This window comes from Pseudophryne corroboree, assembly GCF_028390025.1.
Source record: "Pseudophryne corroboree isolate aPseCor3 chromosome 3 unlocalized genomic scaffold, aPseCor3.hap2 SUPER_3_unloc_24, whole genome shotgun sequence".
NCBI classification, from domain to species: Eukaryota; Metazoa; Chordata; class Amphibia; order Anura; family Myobatrachidae; genus Pseudophryne; species Pseudophryne corroboree.
This window is the reverse complement of record NW_026967513.1, coordinates 1,474,790-1,496,239: the sequence shown is the minus strand read 5'-3', so window position 1 is coordinate 1,496,239 and position 21,450 is coordinate 1,474,790. Positions and strand designations below refer to the sequence as shown.

Here is a 21,450-nt window from a genome sequence, read left to right as displayed (position 1 = left end):
TGATGCGAAGCCGAATTCCTGCGTCCAATGGACAATGAGATTGTAGGGACCATTGGATTGCATTGTGTGAGTAGCATAAAAGACGGGCCTGTGGCATCCAGCTTTCACTTCTCATCAAACGGTTCTCATTGCTGATAATCGGGAAGCTGGATGTCCAGAAGCGCTTGCGATCGTTTCCCCTTGTGCGTAAGTTTCTCTCCGTAATCATATTGTCTTTCTGTGAGCCATTTCTCTCATATCTCTCTCTCTCCCTCTTTTCTCCTTCTCTCGTATTTTCCCTTGATTAGTATTGTATTGTATTTTCTTGTATAGTTATTTGGTTAGGAAGTTTCTGTTATACTGTAGTGTATCATTTGTACTGTGATTCCTTTTGCAAGTATATTAGTTATAATACATATAATAGGCTTTGGACCCTAAACAAGTATCTGTGTATTTTATAGTGTTAAGTGTTCACAGAGCGTCGGTGACGCTCAAGCAACTTTGTAGTTAATCAGGTTACACCAGGTTGCACTTACACAGTGTCTCTACATAAAGGTATACTGTGTCTCTCATTGTTAAAGGTATAGATATCAAGGTATAGCGTTGTGAGCGTCTGCGCCGCTGGTGATCTCCTCGTGGTCTCGAGCGTCCGCTACGCTATAGCGAATCATTACGTTAGTCATAGCCAATAGCGTGCTTACCTGTGATCTCTGGGCCGTGAGCGAACGTGACGCTTGAGCGTCTCGCCTACGGCTGAGCGATCGTTACGCAACTAGCGTACCCTTACGGTACTTCTTACGTAGATAGCGTACTGTGTTCTAAGGCCTCATAAAGGGTTATAAGTACGATAAATAATTCAGCTTTATCACTATTTAAATACTCTTCCGATGGGTACCAAACACTACTGTATGACCCCTGTTAGACCCTTCGTACAATACAAAGAGGAATCTCTCCGTTTAGGAACATGCTATGTTAACCAAACTTTCAGAATCTATCAAAGGGACCATGATCTACAAAATACCTTATTAGTGAAAATATGTAACGGTTGAGTCGCACGCTACGACTACACAAACTTTACCGTAAATACGCATACCGAGCACCAGCGGGTGCACGCAACAGCGGGTATGCGCACTCACGGGAGAGCGCACGCATGCGCAGCACGGACCTGAATGAGGTGCAAATATGGCAGTGTGCATAGAGATATTTTTCTGACTTTGACAGTCCACCCTTTGGCAGTCAATAATAACTGCCACCTTCTAAAACATTTCAAAAGGAGAAAAATATATGTCAGGGGTTAATTCATTTCCATGGTTGGGTAAGGGAGGAGAGAGGAGTAGGTGTGAAGAGGGTATGACCTAGTGAGATAGCAGAAGCATGTGTGTATGAGTCCATGTTTGGGGGGTCATGTATCATCGTGCCGTACGTGTTGTAAATCAAGCTTCGAGGTATTGCGAAGTATACATTTGAATTCCTTCTTATCCCGTATTAAGGGTCTGTGGATGGGCTGTCAAACTCTACCGAGCTCATTTCGGCTTTCAGTTGTAACAAAATGGGGAAGCACATTTTAGTTGATGATACATGAATAGGGGAGGTATGTGGTTGCTGATATTTGTGCCTGTATTCCCTATCGACTATGTGTGTCGTTACCTGAGGGTTGTAGAGATGAAGATAAAGAACACTTATGGAAAATGCAGTAGTATTCTATGTCAGGTTAATGTACATCTGTCGGTTGAAGTTTTGTTCGGTATCAGTTGAAAGTCGTCTTCTTTGCGCTGTGTTGCCCATTAGGTGTGAGCAAAAAGCTTTGTCAATGCCATTAGATTTACAAAAAATGTTGGGCTAGCGTAAGTTTAAGAATTCTAGGGAAACTGGGGATCCATGGCAAAGTTCATCAAATGTCCGTATCTCTAGTGGTCAAAACTTCTTCTTTGGTATATCCGTTGTCTGTATAGCGTCTCGTCAACTTCCTCGTCCAAGGGGGTCTTTATATCTTGGGGAAAAGCAGAAAAACAGGTGAAAGAAACGGACCGTATAATCGCATTTTCATCACATCATTGTTTCTATCGTTGGGTCATAAATCAAATCCAGGTTAATTACAGTTTCCTCACTCCTCAAACTCATTACCCTTGTACGATGTTTGCACTTCATTAAAGCCTGACCGCATCTAAATATCAAGGCAATTGATATGACAACACCTAAGATACATAGGAGAAACTTCCCAACATCCATTATGACTCCTTGAGCCCAGTCTCCCAAACCGGAGAACCAATTTCGCGGGTTCAACCATGACACCCAACCAGTCAGCTCATTACCTACAGCAGCAAGAGTGAGATTGTGTTTTCGGCGAAATTCCCACTTTAACTGGAGAATATCGTCCATCTTTTGGTCTATCTACCGGATCCTCGGTGCTATTTGTGATATACGTGCAACACTTCACGCCGTACTGCGTTGCCAATGTAACACAATATCCGCCTGTCACTGCTGTGAGGTAATTAAGAACCATTCTATGCTGCACCAGTTCTGTTTTATAAGCTTGAAGTTCCCTTCCAGTATATCTAAACGTGTCATCATACATTTCTGTGATATTATCTAACAAATTTGCAAGCGCAGAGATGTATCTATAGTTCATCACTCCTCGAGCGGTGCGAGTGAAATCTAACGCCACCAGAACCTGAATCCCGGTGGATTCATGGATCAGGTCAGAGGCCGGATGCTCTAACCTTTCTGTCAGTTGTCTTTTAACTACGTGCTCGTAATGAGTGTGAGTATAAGGAGCTTGGGCACCACGGTGTATGTCTTTCATTTTGTCATGTGTTACAGTCATTACTTCAGGCAGTACTTTTCCAATATAACACAATCCTTCAGCGTTTGGGGCAAGCCACTTGTACGCCTTTCTCCCGCATATGAAATATGCATCATCGGGGAGAACATATGGGACGGAGAAGGACATAACCATATTACACACCTTCCAGGTGAAATCTCCTAACCCTAATTCTTCCATCTGCTTAATACACGTATCAGGTTGTACGATATGTGCACAGTATCCTGGTGATACTTCTCCAACTCTAGTAATTCTATTTCCTAAGGTATACCTATACCTGAAAGATTTTCCTCTACTGGCTATGTGGCGTACAAGCTCTGTATCTGTAGGCATTCTATCTGCTCTATGCGAAAAGGTCATGGTGTGGTTACTCCATGACACTTCCCAATTTCCCGGCTTTCTGGGATTGGAGATGTTGAAACATAATAGGGATCTATCCACATGGTATTGGTGGAGCTTCAAAGTAGGAGGGCTGGAGATATTAAACCTCCTGTCCACCGGTCTCCCACCATTTAACTCAAGTACCTCCCTTATCGTTAAAGGAAATGGTACTAGCCCTGATTTGCTATGACCTTGAGGTACTTGAGAGCATACCCAACAATCTGTTTTGTTTAACACACTACCCACTAAGGAGTGATAGTCACTCAATGGATGCCGGTCCATATGGATATTAAAACTGGATTGGCATTTCTTAATGCACCCATCCTCAATGACATTGTTACAGAGCCTGCAGATACAGTTTTCTTCAGCTAACAATCCGTCACAATTTCTTCTATGGTCAATCCTATCGGATCGTTTTCTAATACTCGCCTTTGCTTGTTGGTTAGGTTGATCTTGGAAAACTACGCCTCCATCTTTATCATCAGAACCCATTCCAGAACCTCTCTCGACCTCCATGGTACTCTCGCCGGAACAGACTGCTCTGGTCAACATCATGGTTAACAGGAAAATCCGGATCACAGTCTCTTGGGGCAAGTCCATCTTATAGGAGGAAACGGAGAAGAATGAGAAGGGGGAAAAGAAATTTGAGGGAGAGGGGATGGGAAGTGGAGAAAAACAATAAAAGGGAGTGGGGAGTCGACAACAGCTCTCGGTCTTCAAGGCTCAGGTGCCGCCTCAGTCCTCCTGGAACAGACACTCCAGTGATACAACCTCTACCGTCTGTTCCTTATCACGGGACTTCTCTGGATCAGCAACCTTCTTGCAGTGGGATGAATGAACCCAAGTCTCTCTCTCGGCAACCTTTAATGCTGTGGTGCTAGTCAATAAGACCTGGTATGGTCCTTCCCATCTGTCAATAAGGCAACCTGAGCGTAGAAAATTTCGTATCATTACATAATCCCCAGGTTCAATGTCATGACAATTACTATCTGGTAGATCAGGAATCACCAACTTCAGATTATCGTTTTGGTTCCTTAACTGTTTACTCATGTTAATCAAGTACTTTACAGTCACTTCATTGTTACACTTCAAATCATCCTGAGGGTTAATCATGACATGCGGTTGTCGACCAAACAAGATTTCAAAGGGGGACAGATTAAAAGGGGACCTGGGAGTGTTTCTGATACTGTACAATACAATGGGTAAAGCTTCTGGCCATGTCAATCCTGTCTCTGCCATCACTTTACTCAATTTATTTTTAATAGTGCTGTTCACTCTTTCGACCTTCGCACTCGCCTGTGGACGGTACGGAGTGTGCAGCTTGCTATCAATTCCCATCAACTTACACATTCCTTGAAAGACATCACCTGTAAAATGGGTACCCCTATCACTTTTGATTATTCTAGGGATACCATATCTACATACAAATTCCTGCACAATTTTCTTAGCAGTAAACATAGCGGTATTTGTAGCCGCCGGAAATGCTTCGACCCAATTCGAGAAAACATCTATACAAACAAGTACATATTTCAAATTCCGACAAGGGGGTAATTGTATGAAGTCAATCTGTATTACCTGGAAAGGGCCGCCGGCAGGTGGGATATGGGATGGTTCTGTAGGTATTGCCTTTCCAATATTCTTTCTCAAACAGGTAAGGCATGACATTGCTCTTTTACTCGCATGAGAGGAGAATCCTGGGGCGCACCAATATGCTCTCACCAATTTGCACATCCCCTCCTTGCCCAGATGAGTCAGCCCGTGAGCTGCTTCAGCTAGACATGGAAGATATGCTCTGGGGGCCACTGGTTTACCATGTCCATCCGTCCAGAGTCCTGAGGACTCCTGGCCATATCCCTTTGCCTTCCAGACTGCCTTTTCCTGTGTGGAACACAAATTCTGCATTTCACACAACTTCTGTGTGTTGATGGTATTAAATACCATCAGTTGTGTGGTGTCTGTCTGTATGGGGGTAGCAGCTGCTAACTTAGCAGCTTCGTCTGCTCGGCTGTTACCAAGTGATACCGGGTCTTGGCTATATGTGTGTGCTTTACACTTGATAACAGCCACTCTGTCGGGTTCCTGTATCGCTGTTAGAAGCCTTTTTATGTGAGCTGCATGCGCTACCGGTGTACCAGCTGCCGTCATGAAATTTCTGAGGCGCCATAGGGCTCCGAAATCATGGACTACCCCGAATGCGTATCTAGAATCGGTGTAGATATTGGCTGACTTACCCTTAGCCAATTCACATGCTCTGGTTAGGGCGACCAGTTCAGCAACCTGGGCTGAGTGAGGTGGGCCTAGCGGTTCCGCTTCTATGGTGTCTTGGTCATCTACGACTGCGTATCCAGTACACAAGTCTCCCGAGTCTGACTGTCTGTGACAACTACCGTCCGTGTAGAACGTGAGTTCTGCATCTTCCAGTGGGTTGTCACTGATGTCAGGCCTTGCGGTAAAATTTTGGGTCAAATATTCCATACAATCATGTGTATCTTCCTTTGTATTAAATCCTCCTTCCCCATCACTCTCACCTTCCACCCTTTGTGCCTGACCAGGCACACCTGGGAGATACGTTGCAGGATTTAATGCACTGCATCTCCTTATGGTGATGTTTACGGGGGCCATTAGTGCCAATTCCCATCTTGTAAACCTTGCTGATGAGACGTGTCTGGTTTGGGCAGAATTCAATAAGGCTGACACTGCATGTGGCGTATGGATTATGAGGTTGTGGCCTAGCACGACATCTTCGCTTTTTGTCACTAGCAATGCTATCGCAGCAACGCTTCGCAAGCATGTGGGGAGGGATCGCGCTACCGTGTCTAGCTGAGCGCTGTAGTATGCAACTGGCCTGCTGGCATCACCGTGCTTTTGGGTTAGTACACCTGCCGCGCAACCAGCACTTTCTGTTCCGTATAGTTCAAAGGGTTTCCCATAGTCTGGCATACCTAGTGCTGGTGCCTGCGTTAGGCACTGTTTGAGTCTCTCAAATGCTGTTTCGGACTCGTCTGTATGCGAAATCCTATCAGGTTTGTTTGAGGAGACCATTTCTTGCAAAGGTAACGCCAAAATGGAAAACCCTGGGATCCAATTACGGCAATACCCACACATTCCTAAAAACGTTCTGATCTGTTGCTGGGTTTGTGGCAGAGTCATGTCTCTAATTGCTTGGATTCTATCAGCGGTCAGGTGTCTCAGTCCTTGTGTTAGACAGTGTCCCAAATATTTTACCTTAGTTTGGCATAATTGTAACTTGTCTTTGGAAACCTTGTGTCCTGTGTCTGAAAGATGAAACAGGAGCTGTTTCGTATCCTTCAGGGATGCTTCCAGTGAATCTGAACACAGCAGTAAATCGTCCACATACTGTATCAATACTGATCCACTGTCTGGTTGGAAAGACTGTAAACAATCATGCAAAGCCTGAGAAAATATACTTGGACTATCTATGAAACCTTGGGGTAATCGAGTCCACGTGTATTGGACTCCTCTGTATGTGAATGCAAACAAATATTGGCTGTCAGGGTGCAGAGGTACCGAAAAGAAAGCGGAGCAGAGGTCAATAACAGTGAAAAATTTGGCAGTGGGAGGGATTTGCATTAGGATGACAGCTGGATTTGGCACTACGGGGAACTGACTCTCAACTATTTTGTTAATCCCCCTTAGATCCTGCACTAGTCTGTAACCCCTCCCCCCACTCTTTTTAACAGGGAAGATGGGACTATTGGCAGTGCTGGACGTTCTTACCAGAATGCCCTGTTGTAGCAAGCGCTCTATTACTGGGTAAACTCCTAACTCCACCTCTGGCTTCAGAGGGTACTGTGGGATTTTTGGAGCTATCCTACCATCTTTTACTTGTACAACTACTGGAGCTACGTTTGCCATTAATCCAGTGTCTTGTCCGTCTTTTGTCCAAAGTGACTCTGGTATCTGAGATGTCATCTCTTCTACTTGGGATGGATTCCTATTTGTCATAATGGTATGTGACATTAATTTTGATGGGGAGTCTAACATGTCTCGCACTTCCTGAGCGTGTTTCTCAGGTATGTCCAAGAATACACCTTCAGGAGTACAATAAATGACGCACCCCATTTTACACAATAAGTCTCTACCCAGGAGATTGGTTGGTGCCGATGCAGCCAGCAAAAAGGAATGCTTGGCAGTGATCGCGCTGATCCCAAAAAAAAGTGGGTCCCAGGGACCCCTCACTTTCGAAAATTGGGGTCCTACCGGTCTTTTTCTGGGTCCCATCGGAATGAGGGTTCTTAATAATCTTAATATTGTTTGGACACTACAAAAGTGTTGCAAGGTAGGGGGATGGGGTGACAATGCTGCTGGGCTGTGTAGCATACAGGACACCCTGCACCAAAACTGTAACTTGACATTTTGGTGCCCTTAGGCAGAAAGTGAATTGGTGTTCCACCTCACTAGAGCGTAAAGCATAGGAATTGCGCGCCGGAGGCGCGCCGCAAAATTTAAGGGGCGTGGCTTCATGGGGAAGGGGCGTGACCACATAATAGTGCCAATTCACATTACACCACACAGTAGTTCCGCTTATACAGACTGCACCAGGTAGAACCTCCTATACACACTGCGCCAGGTAGAACACGTTATACATATAGCATCAGGTAGAGCACATTATACATATTGCACCAGGTACAGCATGTTATACACTTTGTTCCAGGTACAGCTCGCTATACACTTTGCTCCAAGTAGAGCACATTATACACATTGCGCCAGGTAGAACATGTTATACACATTGTGCCAGGCAGAGCACGGTATACACATTACGCCAGGTAGAGCGCATTATTATACACATTGCGCCCAGTAGAGCTCGTTATACACAATGCGCCCGGTACAGCACGTTATATACATTGCACCAGGTAGAACACTTAAGACACATTGCACCAGGTAAATCAAATCTGAACATTGCACAAGGTAGAGGACATTATACACAATGCACAAGGTAGAGGACGTTATACACAATGCACCAGGTAGAGCACGTTACACACAATGCGCCCGGTAGAGCACATTACACACATTCCAGCAGGCAGAGCACGTTACACACATTGCGCCAGGTAGAGCATGTTACACACATTGCGCCAGGCAGAGCACGTTACACACAATGCGCCAGGCAGAGCACGTTACACACATTGCGCCAGGTAGAGCGCCGAGACACATTGCGCCAGGTAGAGCAGCGAGGCACATTGCACCAGGTAGAGCAGCGAGGCACATTGCACCAGGTAGAGCACATATAAACACTGCACCAGGTAGAGCACTGAGGCACACTGCACCAGGTAGAGCACTGAGGCACACTGCACCAGGTAGAGCACTGAGGCACACTGCACCAGGTAGAGCACTGAGGCACACTGCACCAGGTAGAGCACTGAGGCACACTGCACCAGGTAGAGCACTGAGGCACACTGCACCAGGTAGAGCACTGAGGCACACTGCACCAGGTAGAGCACTGAGGCACACTGCAGTAACCAACTCCCCCCCCCCCCCCCTCTCCACGGGAAACCTTCAGCAAGACCATCCACCACCACACTGGCAGCCAGCTGCAGCCTGGGAACAGGGGCAGATGCGGGGGGGTAGATGAGGACCTGTACTCACCGTTGCGGCGGAGGGCACTATGCATGGTGAGCGTGGCCAGTCTCTTGGTGCTGGAGGCGGCGGCGGAGCATTCAGCAGGGCAGAGGTGGAGATGAGCGTGGCCAGTCTCTTGGTGCTGGAGGCGGCGGCGGAGCAGGGAGGAGGTGGAGATGAGCGGGGCCAGTCTCTTGGTGCTGGAGGCGGCGGCGGCGGCAGAGTGTGCAGCGGGGAGGAGGTGGAGATTAGCGGGGCTCAGCGCTGCAGCACATTCATGTGCTGGCAGCGGAGCCCAGGACAGCGGGGAGAGGATTCAAAGCGGGCGGACTGGCGGGAGATGCTGCAGGGATGATTGGCAGGAGGTGATTGGTTGAGGAAACAGCCAGTCACCTCCTGCATGCCGTTGACTGGCTGGCGCGATCACAGATGAACGCGTCCAGCTATTCTGCTAAATGGGAGTCCCGGAGTATTTGTTGCTGCTGAGCGCGTCCCTGGGGACCCTCCCATTTTAGATAAGTGAGTCCCCAGACATCAAAAGCGGGTAAAATACGCGCTATAGCGCGTTTTTGCGATCACTGCTTGGTATGCAAAGGCCCTATTGTAATCTCGGCTGGTTTGCTAACAGGGTAGTGCTGGACTACTCCTGTTACTCCCATGGCTGGAATTGTCCTACCAGTGGTTCTCATGCCCACTGTCGAATTTATCACTGACTTGGCCGCCCCTGTGTCTACAAGAAAGTTTAAAGTTTTACCAGCTACATTAATTGCGATCTCGGGTTCACTTCCAAGGTTGGCAATCAATTTTACTGGCTGCAGATTACAGGTATGGCCACACCCCTATTGGGTATGGTGACCTTCCTGAATCCCGCTGGCAGCAACTACTTGTGAGGGAGATAGCTGGGAACTACCAGAGGCATGCCAGTCTCTGTTCGGGGGATATCTTTTTGTTTCCCCTGTATGTGGCTCATAACTCCGTTTCTGTGGACCCCGATCCCAATGTCGTGTGTCGTGTCGTTGTCTAGGGGGTTGGTATGAGTTTCGTGGATTCTTTACTCTACAATCTTGTGCCATGTGTCCCTGTTTGTGACAAGAATAACAAGTAACCACACTTGACCTACCCACAGGGTTTGGTGATACAAACAAAGGCTGCCTTGTGGTCAGGGCCTGTATACTTACTGACATTAATTTATCACCTTGTTGTTCCCTGTGTCTGGTGATGTTTCTATCGTGATCAATAGCAGCCTCTCTCAAAAGTAGCCACAGACAGACCTCACCAACATGGTTGTGTGGTCTGTACCCTAGTCCTCAATGACTCTTTTAAACCATCCATCAGTACCGATACTGCTACTTCCCGATGGTTTGTGTCTGTTTTAATGTCCTCTATGCCTGTGTATTTTTCCATTTCTAATAATGCTCTGTGAAAATACTCTGCAGCTGTCTCTGACTCCCTCTGTTTAATGGAGAATATCTTATTCCATTTAGCTACCGCTGGGAAATACTCTTTTAACTGCAAGTTTATTCTTTTCACATTATCTTGGTTGTACACATCTGTAAGAGGTACATCATGATCTAATCCGCAATCAGATAAAAATTGAGTTGCGTCGACATTTGAGGGTAAACATGCTCTCAGCAACATTTGCCAGTCTTTATTGTTGGGCTCTACAGTGTTACCTAAGTCTCTGATGTATTTTTGACTGGCAACTAAATCTTTTCTAGGGTCAGGAAATTCAGACACTATGGTCCTTAATTCCATTCGGGAAAATGGGGTGTACATGGCAATGTTCCTAATGGGAGTGGCTCCTGATGTGTCTGTTTTCCCATTTGGCACTGCTATTACTCTGACAGGTGTAATTCTAACAACCTCATTCTGTGTAGATTCTACAGGCTGTGGTGAAATAGTCTCAGCATAATGCATGGTGCCGTACTTACCAGTTGATATGACCTCACCTATCCCTCCGCTAGGGGCCTTTACTAATCTCGTGGGTGGAGCTGTGCCTACTGTGGTCTCTGCTATGGTGGCTGCTAGAGAGAGCGCTGAAATCGTTGCCGATTCGTCCTCTTGATCACACTCCTGAGGAAAGTTCAAAACAGGGTACAACTTGCACGGGTTAATACTTGCATGGGTTAATGGGTTAACATTATCATTAACATTTACACAGTTACTAAGTGATTGTGTGTTACTCCTTAGTGCGTCTTTCTCCGCAATCAACTTCTCTCCTGCTATATATGGTGGCGGTGGGGCCGTGGCAATCAGTTTTCTGTTAGGGCCAGATCCCGCCGCCTGAGCCAAACCTCTCTGTATCTCACCTTCCTGTTGCCACAACTGTAAATAATCATAATGCTGGATTCGTCTCTTTGTTGATTTTATGAGACATATCCTCCTCCTTAAATTTTGTAACACTTCTGAGCTGAAGCTACCTACTCTTGGGAATTTCTCCCCGTCATGTACAGTCATTCTCTCCCATTCATCACATAAAGCTTCTGTGTGACTTCCGTATTTCTCACACATTATATACCTGGCTGACCCAATTGGTCGGACCACTGAATCAACCCGAACCGAGGTTGATCGCCCCCTACCTGAACAAGTGGCCCCCATAGTTCGAAAGTGTTGCTTTATTTAGCCAACCTTTACGCAAAACCAAATGTCCACAATAGGCTGACGGTGGCGGTTTACCGAGTACCCCACTCACTCGCCCACGCCGACCAATACGACCTGATCACACCGATATGGTGCTGGCGTACTCGACCTAGGGCCCCTGCGACCTGAACCTCTATTTACTGGAACCTGCGAGGGTTATCCGAAGAACACTTACTCTTTCCAGTAACTATTGGTTGCTGGATAGTTCCTGAGTGAGCAGCAAACTTCCCTTAAAATAAAAAAATTACACAAATCACATTAGAGTGTACAAATAGCGTTTGTGACCCCTTTACTCTAATGGTATTAGGTCAGATTACTAACTAATGTACACAATTACGTGCGGTCCAATCGTTCAGTACACAAACAACTAAGCTTATGTACGGAAAGACCAATGGAATCGAAAATTACGGCTGCGAATTCCTTCAGCCAGAGCTTATATGGCCTATATGGGTGTTGCACCAACCCTTTCTTGGTGTTGTGCCTGTGAACTGTATAGCGGACTTCCTTGTCTGCTGTACCTGAACCTGCTGATCTGTTATGACCTCCTGGTCTGTTACAGTATGACCTCCTGGTCTGCTACACTCTAATGCTCAAAATTGTATATTTAACCAGGGATGCCTCCCTAGCCACCGTGCACGTCACTTACACGCATGTACCTCACGAGTACTCGACTTTTCTTGTGGTTCAACCTTTAAAATTGTAAAAACACTCACTCATCACATGTACACTTTTGTTTCTATTTCTATTTCTGCGCAGAAATTTTTCTTTAGATCAGGTGTGTTACCAATTAGGAGCAGGATCTGTTAATTAAATTTCGGACACCCAAAAATAGACTTGCGTTATTTACCGCCTGTTGCGCTATTTATCGCTTTGCGTTAAAAATCAACTTATCGTGACTTGAGCTACGTGGGCGTAACCGGACGCTCCGTTGCGTAATATACGCTGTGTGCGTCGGCCTTTGGATTGCGTATGCAAGTCTTTGTTAGAGACACGTATACGCAAAGCAAAGATCCACCGTAACACAATTTATACTTTTATCAATGTAGATGATCCTTGATCATCTACCACACACCACACTGACTTCGCCTTATCTCCCAGGCAAAACTGTGTGTTTGTCTATCCTTTAACTATATTACCTTTACTCTTAAACTATGAAATAACGGCAAATCTCTTTTAGCACTTTTATCAACTATAAAACTGGCAGACAGGAGAGTGATATACGAAAATGAAAAAGAAATGCAGATATATATATGTGTGTGCGTGCGTGTGTACGCAAGACAGAAAAATAAACAATTTTAAGACACTAGCGTTTTGTTCTTACCTCCGGTTCCCGGATTCCTTCAGCACTCTTTACCTAAGCGAAGCAGACGCTTATCCCGTCAGCACTACGAGGGATACATCCTCCCGCCCTTTGCTGAGGGATAATGTCTGCTGATCTACCTAGTGCAGATATGTGAAGGACGGGCGAGCCGCCAATTGATAAAGCTAAATATTTATCTTATATAAACACTTTAAGAGCTCTAAGAACACTGTACGCTATCTACGTAAGAAGTACCGTAAGGGTACGCAAGTTGCGTAGCGATCGCTCAGCCGTAGTCGAGACGCTCAAGCGTCACGTTCGCTTACGGCTTAGTGATCACAGGCAGGCACGCTATTGGCTGCCGACTAACGTAATGATTCGCTATAGCGTAGCGTACGCTCGAGACCATGAGGAGATCACCAGCGGTGCAGACGCTTACAACGTTAAACCTTTATACCTATACCTTTAACAATGAAATACACAGTATACCTTGGTGTAGAGACAGAGTGTAAGTGCAACCTGGTGTAACCTGATTAACTACAAAGCTGCTTGAGCGTCACCGACGCTCAGAGAATACTTAACACTATAAAGAATACACAGATACCTGGGTTTAGGGTCCAAAACCTATTATATGTATTATAATTATTATACTTGCAAAAGGAATCACAGTACAAATGATACACTACAATATAACATAGACTAACTAACCAGATAACTACATGGGAAATACAATACAATACAATTAAAGGAAAATAAGAGAGAGATAGAGAGAGAGAGAGATGGCTCACAGTAAGACAATATGATTACGGAGAAAACTTACGCACAAGGGGAAACGATCGCATGCGCCTCGATATCCAGCTCCCGATTATCAGCAATGAGAACCGTTGATGAGAGTGAATCTGGATATGGTCGGCCTGCCTATTTATGCCCCACACACAATACAATTCAATGGTCCCTACAATCTCATTGTTCATTGGACACAGGAATTCGGCTTCGCATTATAACAAAAGGTCATAGGTTGATTCATACAGGTGGGCTGTGACTGTTTCCAACTGTTCAGGTGGGTGGGATACAGGGTTTCCCGCCGCATGACTAAGTAAGAACAAATAATAGTAAATGGACATAAACTTCTTATGTCCATAACTATTCGCACGAGCGATTAATCCGCTCCAAACCAACACCGGAATATTGCTATTTAAATACTCTTCCGATGGGTACCAAACACTACTGTATGACCCCTGTTAGACCCTTCGTACAATACAAAGAGGAATCTCTCCGTTCAGGAACATGCTATGTTAACCAAACTTTCAGAATCTATCAAAGGGACCATGATCTACAAAATACCTTATTAGTGAAAATATGTAACGGTTGAGTCGCACGCTACGACTACACAAACTTTACCGTAAATACGCATACCGAGCACCAGCGGGTGCACGCAACAGCGGGTATGCGCACTCACGGGAGAGCGCACGCATGCGCAGCGCGGACCTGAATGAGGTGCAAATATGGCAGTGTGCATAGAGATATTTTTCTGACTTTGACAGCAGTGATCTCCAGTCTGGAGGAAGAAGATTTCATGGTTTCAGTGGACATAAAGGATGCCTACTTACATGTTCCCATTTATCCTCAGCATCAGACTTACCTGAGGTTTGCAATTCAGGATTGCCATTACCAATTTCAGACGTTGCCGTTTGGTCTGTCCACAGCTCTGAGGATTTTCACCAAGGTGATGGCGGAGATGATGGTTCCCCAGAAAGGAGTCACTGTTATCCCGTACTTGGACGATCTCCTGATAAAGGCGAGATCCAAGGACAGGTTGGTGCAGAACATTGCACTCTCCCTGACAGTACTTCAACAACATGGTTGGGTCCTGAACTTCCCAAAGACACAGTTGGTTCCAACGACAAGATTGTCATTTCTGGAAATGATATTGGACACAGAACTACAGAGAGTTTTTCTTCCAGTGGAAAAGGCTCTGGAGACGTATGAGAAATTGTTATTGTCCTTAACCTAGTCTCTTGCTCCAAGTGATTTGTATTGGGGTTATTAGTACCACAGCATTGGTTTCTTGACCTCATTGTCCTGGACTTCTGATCACTGTGATCTATGCACTTCTTGTGTTCCTTCTAAAAGCACTGTTCAGAAATCTGCACTTTGGGCCTAATTCAGAACTGACCGTAGCCCTACACAATTCTGCAGGGGGGATGCTCAGCACAGGGCTACGATCAGGCACACTGACATGTGGGGGGGATACTCAGCACAGGACTACGATCAGGCACACTGACATGTGGGGGGGATGCTCAGCACAGGGCTACGATCAGGCACACTGACATGTGGGGGGGATGCTCAGCACAGGGCTACGATCAGGCACACTGACATGCGGGGGGATGCTCAGCACAGGGCTACGATCAGGCACACTGACATGTGGGGGGATGCTCAGCACAGAGCTACGATCAGGCACACTGACATGTGGGGGGGAAGCTCAGCACAGGACTATGATCAGGCACACTGACATGTGGGGGGGATGCTCAGCACAGGGCTAGTCCACCCCGCATGTCTGGCCCGACCCCCCACTGCAAAAGTACAAAAGCATTGCACAGCGGCGATGTAGCTCCCAGCACACAATTGGAAATCTTTTTCGCTACACATGATTGGTCTTATTGATATTTGTCCATAATATGTTTTTAATCAGAGATCTTTTTTAAGGAAATGTGATAATAACTGCTAATTAATTAATTCAATTTTTTCCAACTTACAAAGCACTCCTTATCATTGGTCTTGAGTATCAATGTATATATATATATATAATGATGTATACTCGGATCGGCACTCTCCCTGTGCATTCAATGGTGCTCCGGTGCCATCTGGAAGATGCATGCAAACGCTTTCAAAAAGGACAATCAGCGGCACTCAGAGACTGCAAAAGTCAGGAATAAAGTGCAAGTGCTTTTAATCCATTTCAGCAAAAAAAGGGTGGTCCAACGTTTCGGGACGCGAACGTCCCTTTAGGATATTACTATACATGAACCGTGGCAATGCCATCTATGTCCCTTTACGTGTTCCACATGTTTCACTTATTACGTTTAAGCATTGTTGTTTCACAGCCTCGCCACTGGACCTCCGAACGGGAAGGCACAGAGCGCCGGGTAACCATGGCAACATCTTGCCTGGTTGCCTAGGCACTGTTGGAATCCCATGACGCGCCAGAAGCACGTGACTGAGGCGCCTGCATGTCACACACACTGGGACGGAAGCTCCACGCTCCTCCGGACACTGCTGCTACTCCCGCCCTCCGGGTCTCCCACACCATAAAGGTAACACTAAATTGTATGTTTACTCACTCTATGTTTGTTCACCTTGACAAAGGGACGTTCGCGTCCCGAAACGTTGGACTTTATTCCTGACTTTTGCAGTCTCTGAGTGCCGCTGATTGTCCTTTTTGAACGCGTTTATATATATATATATATATATATATATATATATATAATTTTACTGATAACCCAGCCATTGATAATATCATCAGGGCGGTATTCCAGGTTCTACATTTTACTGAGACTGAGTAACCTCTTTCAAATGAAGACGTTTTATTTGCTAAAAACCAGAGGATAACTGGTGTTTTCCTTATTCAGATTCTCTTACAAGCAGTTAATGGAAGCATGGAAAATCCAGATAAATGGTTTTCTATGCCTAGGCGGTTTCTGTCTAACTACCCATTCCCACAGTCTGACAACTAAATGGGAAAATCCACCAACAGTGGATTCCTCAGTTTTAAAACTTTCAAAGAAGTTAACCATTCCAGTCCCCGCTGCAATAACGCTTAAAGACCCATCAGAGCATAAGCTAGAAGCTATGCTAAAGTCAATGTATACAGTAGGGGTGTTGCTTAGACATGCTTTAGTTGGAGTTTGGGTAACAAGGCTGTAGTTGCATGGACAACACAGCTCAAGTTGTGCCTACAATAGGATCTTACCTTAGACCAGCTTATACTTCTTGCTGATCAAATCTGTGAATCTGCTGAGTATTTAGGTATGTCTTCTATGGACGTCAGCCAGATTAGTTCTTGGCTTTCAACTTCACTAGTTGCAGCCCGACGGGCGCTTTGGCTACATTCTTGGCAAGCGGAGGAAAAGTAAAAACAAGGAATAGAAGCACTGCCTTACACTGGCAATATGTTATTTGGTCCTGAATTGAACAAAAGGATTTCTCAGGCTACTGTAGGAGTCTGTTTTCCTGCCATTGCCTGTACCAGTTCCTAAAACGGAAATACGCTGGACCAGCATTCAAATCTTTTAGACCGCAGTCTTTTTGAGGCCGTGCAAGAGGAACAACCATACAGCGCAGACATGGTAGAGGATGTGGTTTTCAACAAACCCCTAACCGTCATCAGGACAGAAAGGCAGCTGACAAACCGGTGGCATGACAGGCTTCCTGCCCATCTCAGATCGTCAGTTGTGGGAGCACACCTTCATATGTTTAACTTGGCATGGATTCAGACATCCACAGATGGGTGGATCCACAATTAAGTGTTCAAAGGTTACAAAATAGAGTTTGATTGCCTACCACCAATGCGGTTTCTCAAGACAGGCCAGTCTGTGTCAGGAGACAAAAAGGCTGTTCTGCAGACTGCGATTCAGTCTCTTCTAGATTCAGCAGTTTTGATTCAGGTTCCAGTTCATCAAGAAGGTCAAGGTTATTATTCCAATCTTTTTGTAGTACCAAAGCTGGACAGCTTGGTCAGACCGATATTGAACCTGAAGGGGCTCAATCAGTACATGACCTACTACAGATTCAAGATGGAATCCCTGCGGTCGGTAATTTCAGGTTTAGAACCACAGGAATTAATGATTACGCTGGATCTCAAGGATGCGTACTTACACATTCTAATTTGGCCAGCGCATCAGGTGTACTTAAGGTTTGCAGTACAACAAAACTATTAGCAATTTCAGGCACTACCGTTTGGCCTCTCATCAGTGCATCGGGTATTCACAAAGGTGATGTCTGTGATGATAGCTCATCTCAGATCCCTGGGAGTCATAATAGTGCCGTACTTAGAAGACCTTCTCATCAAGGCTCTGTCTCAACACATACGCCTTCAAAATGCCTTACTAACGTACAAGGGCCCTCATTCCGAGTTGTTCGCTTGCTAGCTGCTTTTAGCAGCATTGCACATGCTAAGCCGCCGCCCTCTGGGAGTGAATCTTAGCTTTGCAGAATTGCAAACGAAAGATTAGCAGAATTGCGAATAGAAATTTCTTAGCAGTTTCAGTGTAGCTCCAGACTTACTCCTACACTGCGATCAGTTGAGTCCTTTTCGTTTCTGGTTTGACGTCACAAACACACCCAGCGTTCGCCCAGGCACTCCCCCATTTCTCCAGACACTCCCGCGTTTTTCCCTGACACGCCTGCGTTTTTCCGCACACTTCCAGAAAACGATCAGTTTCCGCCCAGAACACCCACTTCCTGTCAATCTGCTCAGCGGTGAGGTCACTTTCGGTCAACCGCAGGGCAGAAAGTTCCCACCACTGGTTACAATGGAGCGCATAGGCGCTACATTGTAACACTGCCGTGTGCCGCCTGTCAGTCAGTACAGGAACACACAGCCGATCAGGAGAGTGCTACAACGTTGCGCTCCCTGATTGGCTGAAGAAACCCACTTAAACATAAGTCAGAGTGGGTTTCTGGCATTCGGGGGAAGGGGACCCATGTGCAAACATGGGTCCCCTTTCAGTTCGTGGCTCGGGTGTCCGTTTTTTTATTTTAATCAAGTACGTGGATTACAAATGGATTCCCCGAGGAGCCTGGGACCCTGGAGCTGGTGAGTATAATTTATTCAACAGGTACCCCTTGGATTCTACTGGAGAAGAGGACCGACCTGCGTGGGGCCATAGGTAAGTATGTATGTATGTTTGTGTGGATGTATGTAATAAATCTTTACTTTCAAGGTGTGTGTGTATTGTCTTTTTTTGGGTATTTTTTTAGTAATAGTACTACAGGTACCAGCGGGCCCGTTTTTCTGCCGCATGCTGGTACTTGTGGTTCTCCAAGTACCAGCATGCGGGGGAGGCTTGCTGGGCCTTGTAGTACTGCTACTAAAAACAATATATTTTCATTTTCACAAAAAGGCTATCAGCCCCCCATCCACAGCCCATTGGATGGGGGGGCAGCCTCGGGCTTCACCCCTGGCCCTTGGGTGGCTGGGGGGGACGGACCCCTTGATTGAAGGGGTCCCCACTTCCCCAGGGTACCCCGGCCAGGGGTGACTAGTTGGATATTTTATGCCACGGCCGCAGGGCACTATATAAAAGTGAACCCCGGCTGTGGCATTATCTGTCCAGCTAGTGGAGCCCGATGCTGGTTTTAAAAATACGGGGGACCCCTACTCTTTTTGTCCCCCATATTTTTGGAACCAGGACCAGGCGCAGAGCCCGATGCTGGTTGCTTAAATATGGGGGAACCCCTGTCATTTTTCCCCCATATTTCTGCAACCAGGATCGGCTCAAAGAGCCCGAGGCTGGTTATGCTTAGGAGGGGGGACCCCACACATTTTTTTTTGTGATTTTACAGTGTTTAATTAAAAAAAAAAAAATGAACCCCAGCACGGATCACACAGATCCGTCCGAGATTCATTTTTAAAATGTCGGCAGTGTTTTGCTAATCACTGCCGTAAAAATTAAAAAAAAACCACGAATGACATCGACATCGGAACAAAAGAAAAATCCGGATACGACAGCTTAGTAAATTAATCGTAATAAATTCAAAAAGTTGCAGTTTTACACTTTCGATGTCATTCGGGATTGAACTTTGACCTTTTTCCGAAAATTACGAATGTTAGTAAATATACCCCTAAGATTGTTGAATGGATAAGATCTTGGTTACATGATAGAAACAGAGAGTTGTAGTAAATGGAGTGCATTCACAGGAGGGAAATTATACCAGTGGAGTACCCCAGGTATCTGTACTTGGACCAGTGCTTTTTAATATCTTTATTTGTGACATTGCAAAATGGCATTAAATGGATAGTATGCCTTTTTGTAGATGACACAAAGGTATGGAACAGGGTAGACACACCAGGAGGGGTAAAACAAATGATTGAGGATCTAGGTAGACTAGAGGAATGGTCAAGAGTGCGGCAATTACAGTTTAATGCCAAAAAATGCAAAATCATGCACTTGGGTCTCAAAAATCCAAAGGCTAAATACAGTATTAATGGCACTATACTGGAAACTACTGAGGAGCTATGGGATCTAGGAGTCACTATTTCAGGTGACTTAAAGGCAGATAAGCAATGTAACAAAGCAATGAGGAAGGCTAGTCAGATGCTTGGCTGCATTGGGAGAGGAATCAGCAGCAGAAAGATGTAATAATGAACTGTACAGGTGAAACTCAGAAAATTAGAATATTGTGCAAAAGTTCATTTATTTCAGTAATTCAACTTAAAAGGTGAAACTAATATATTATCTAGACTCATTACATGCAGTGAGATATTTCTTGCCTTTATTTGTTATAATATTGATGATTGTGGTTTACAGCTTAAGAAAACCCCAGATCCCAAATCTCAGAAAATTAGATCACATAAAATCAATAAAAAAAAGGGATTTTAAATACAGAAATGTCGGCCCTCTGAAAAGTATAATCATACATATGTACTCAGTTTGGGCCCCGTTTGCATGAATTACTGCCTCAATGCGGCATGGCATGGATTCTATCAGCCTGTGGCACTGCTGAGATGTTATGGCCTTCAGCTCTTCTGCATTGTTCAATCTCATGTCTTATCTTTCTCTTGGCAATGCCCCATAGATTCTCTATAGGGTTCAGGTCATGTGAGTTTGCTGGCCAATCCAACACAGAAAGTAAAGTCATTGAACCAGGTTTTGGTACTTTTGGCAGTGTGGGCAGGTGCCAAGTCCTGCTGGAAAATGAAGTCCGCATCTCCATAAAGCTCGTCTGCTGAAGGATGTGTGATGTGCTCTAAAATGGCCTAGTAAGAAGCATCTTACCTGGGCTAAAGAAAAAAAGAACTGGTCTGTTGCTCAGTGGTCCAAAGTCCTTTTCTGATTAGAGCAAATTTTGCATCTCATTTGAATACCAAAGTCCCAGAGTACGGAGGAAGAAAGGAGAGGCACACAGTCCAAGATGCTTGAAGTCCAGTGTGAAGTTTACACAGTCTGTGTTGATTTAGGAAACCATGTCATCAGCTGGTGTTGGTCCACTGTGCTTTATTTAGTCCAGAGTCAACGCAGCCGTATACCAGGCTTTGGGAGTGGCGAACCCATGAATGTGTGTGTGTGTGTGTGTGTGTGTATATATATATATATATATATATATATATATATATATATAATTGTGCCAAAGGCTGATTACTGCATCTACAACAGATATAGGGGCTTATGTGACAGCCTGTGTGATACAGGCTTGGGGTGACACTGGCACAGCTGCACATATGTAAAGTGGCAATCATTATTAGGCAGAGCGGCGGTGTGTACCAGGAATGTGACAGTCAGACCGTATCCCTATCATTAGGTAATAGGAACTAACCCCTGTCACCTCCAGGCTGGTACTCCCACACTCCTCTGGGCGATCCAATTCCAGAAACTACCACTCATGCTAGAAAGTGAACCCCCCCCCTCCCCCTCACACAATGAGAGCAGGTGATCTTACAGAACAGGTAACAGGGAAACAGAAACATAAAACTACAGGTATAAGATGTAATGTGACACAAGTGATAGATGTGAGAGGTCACATAGAGCCGGGA

General features: G+C 45.4%; 1 protein-coding gene across 1 annotated transcript in view; it reads right to left on the bottom strand.

Annotated features, from left to right (window-relative positions):
* LOC134983782 (zinc finger protein 585A-like) overlaps positions 1-21,450 on the bottom strand; it is a 213,333-nt gene that overhangs the window by 160,636 nt on the left and 31,247 nt on the right. The gene's annotated exons all lie outside the window — the stretch shown is intronic.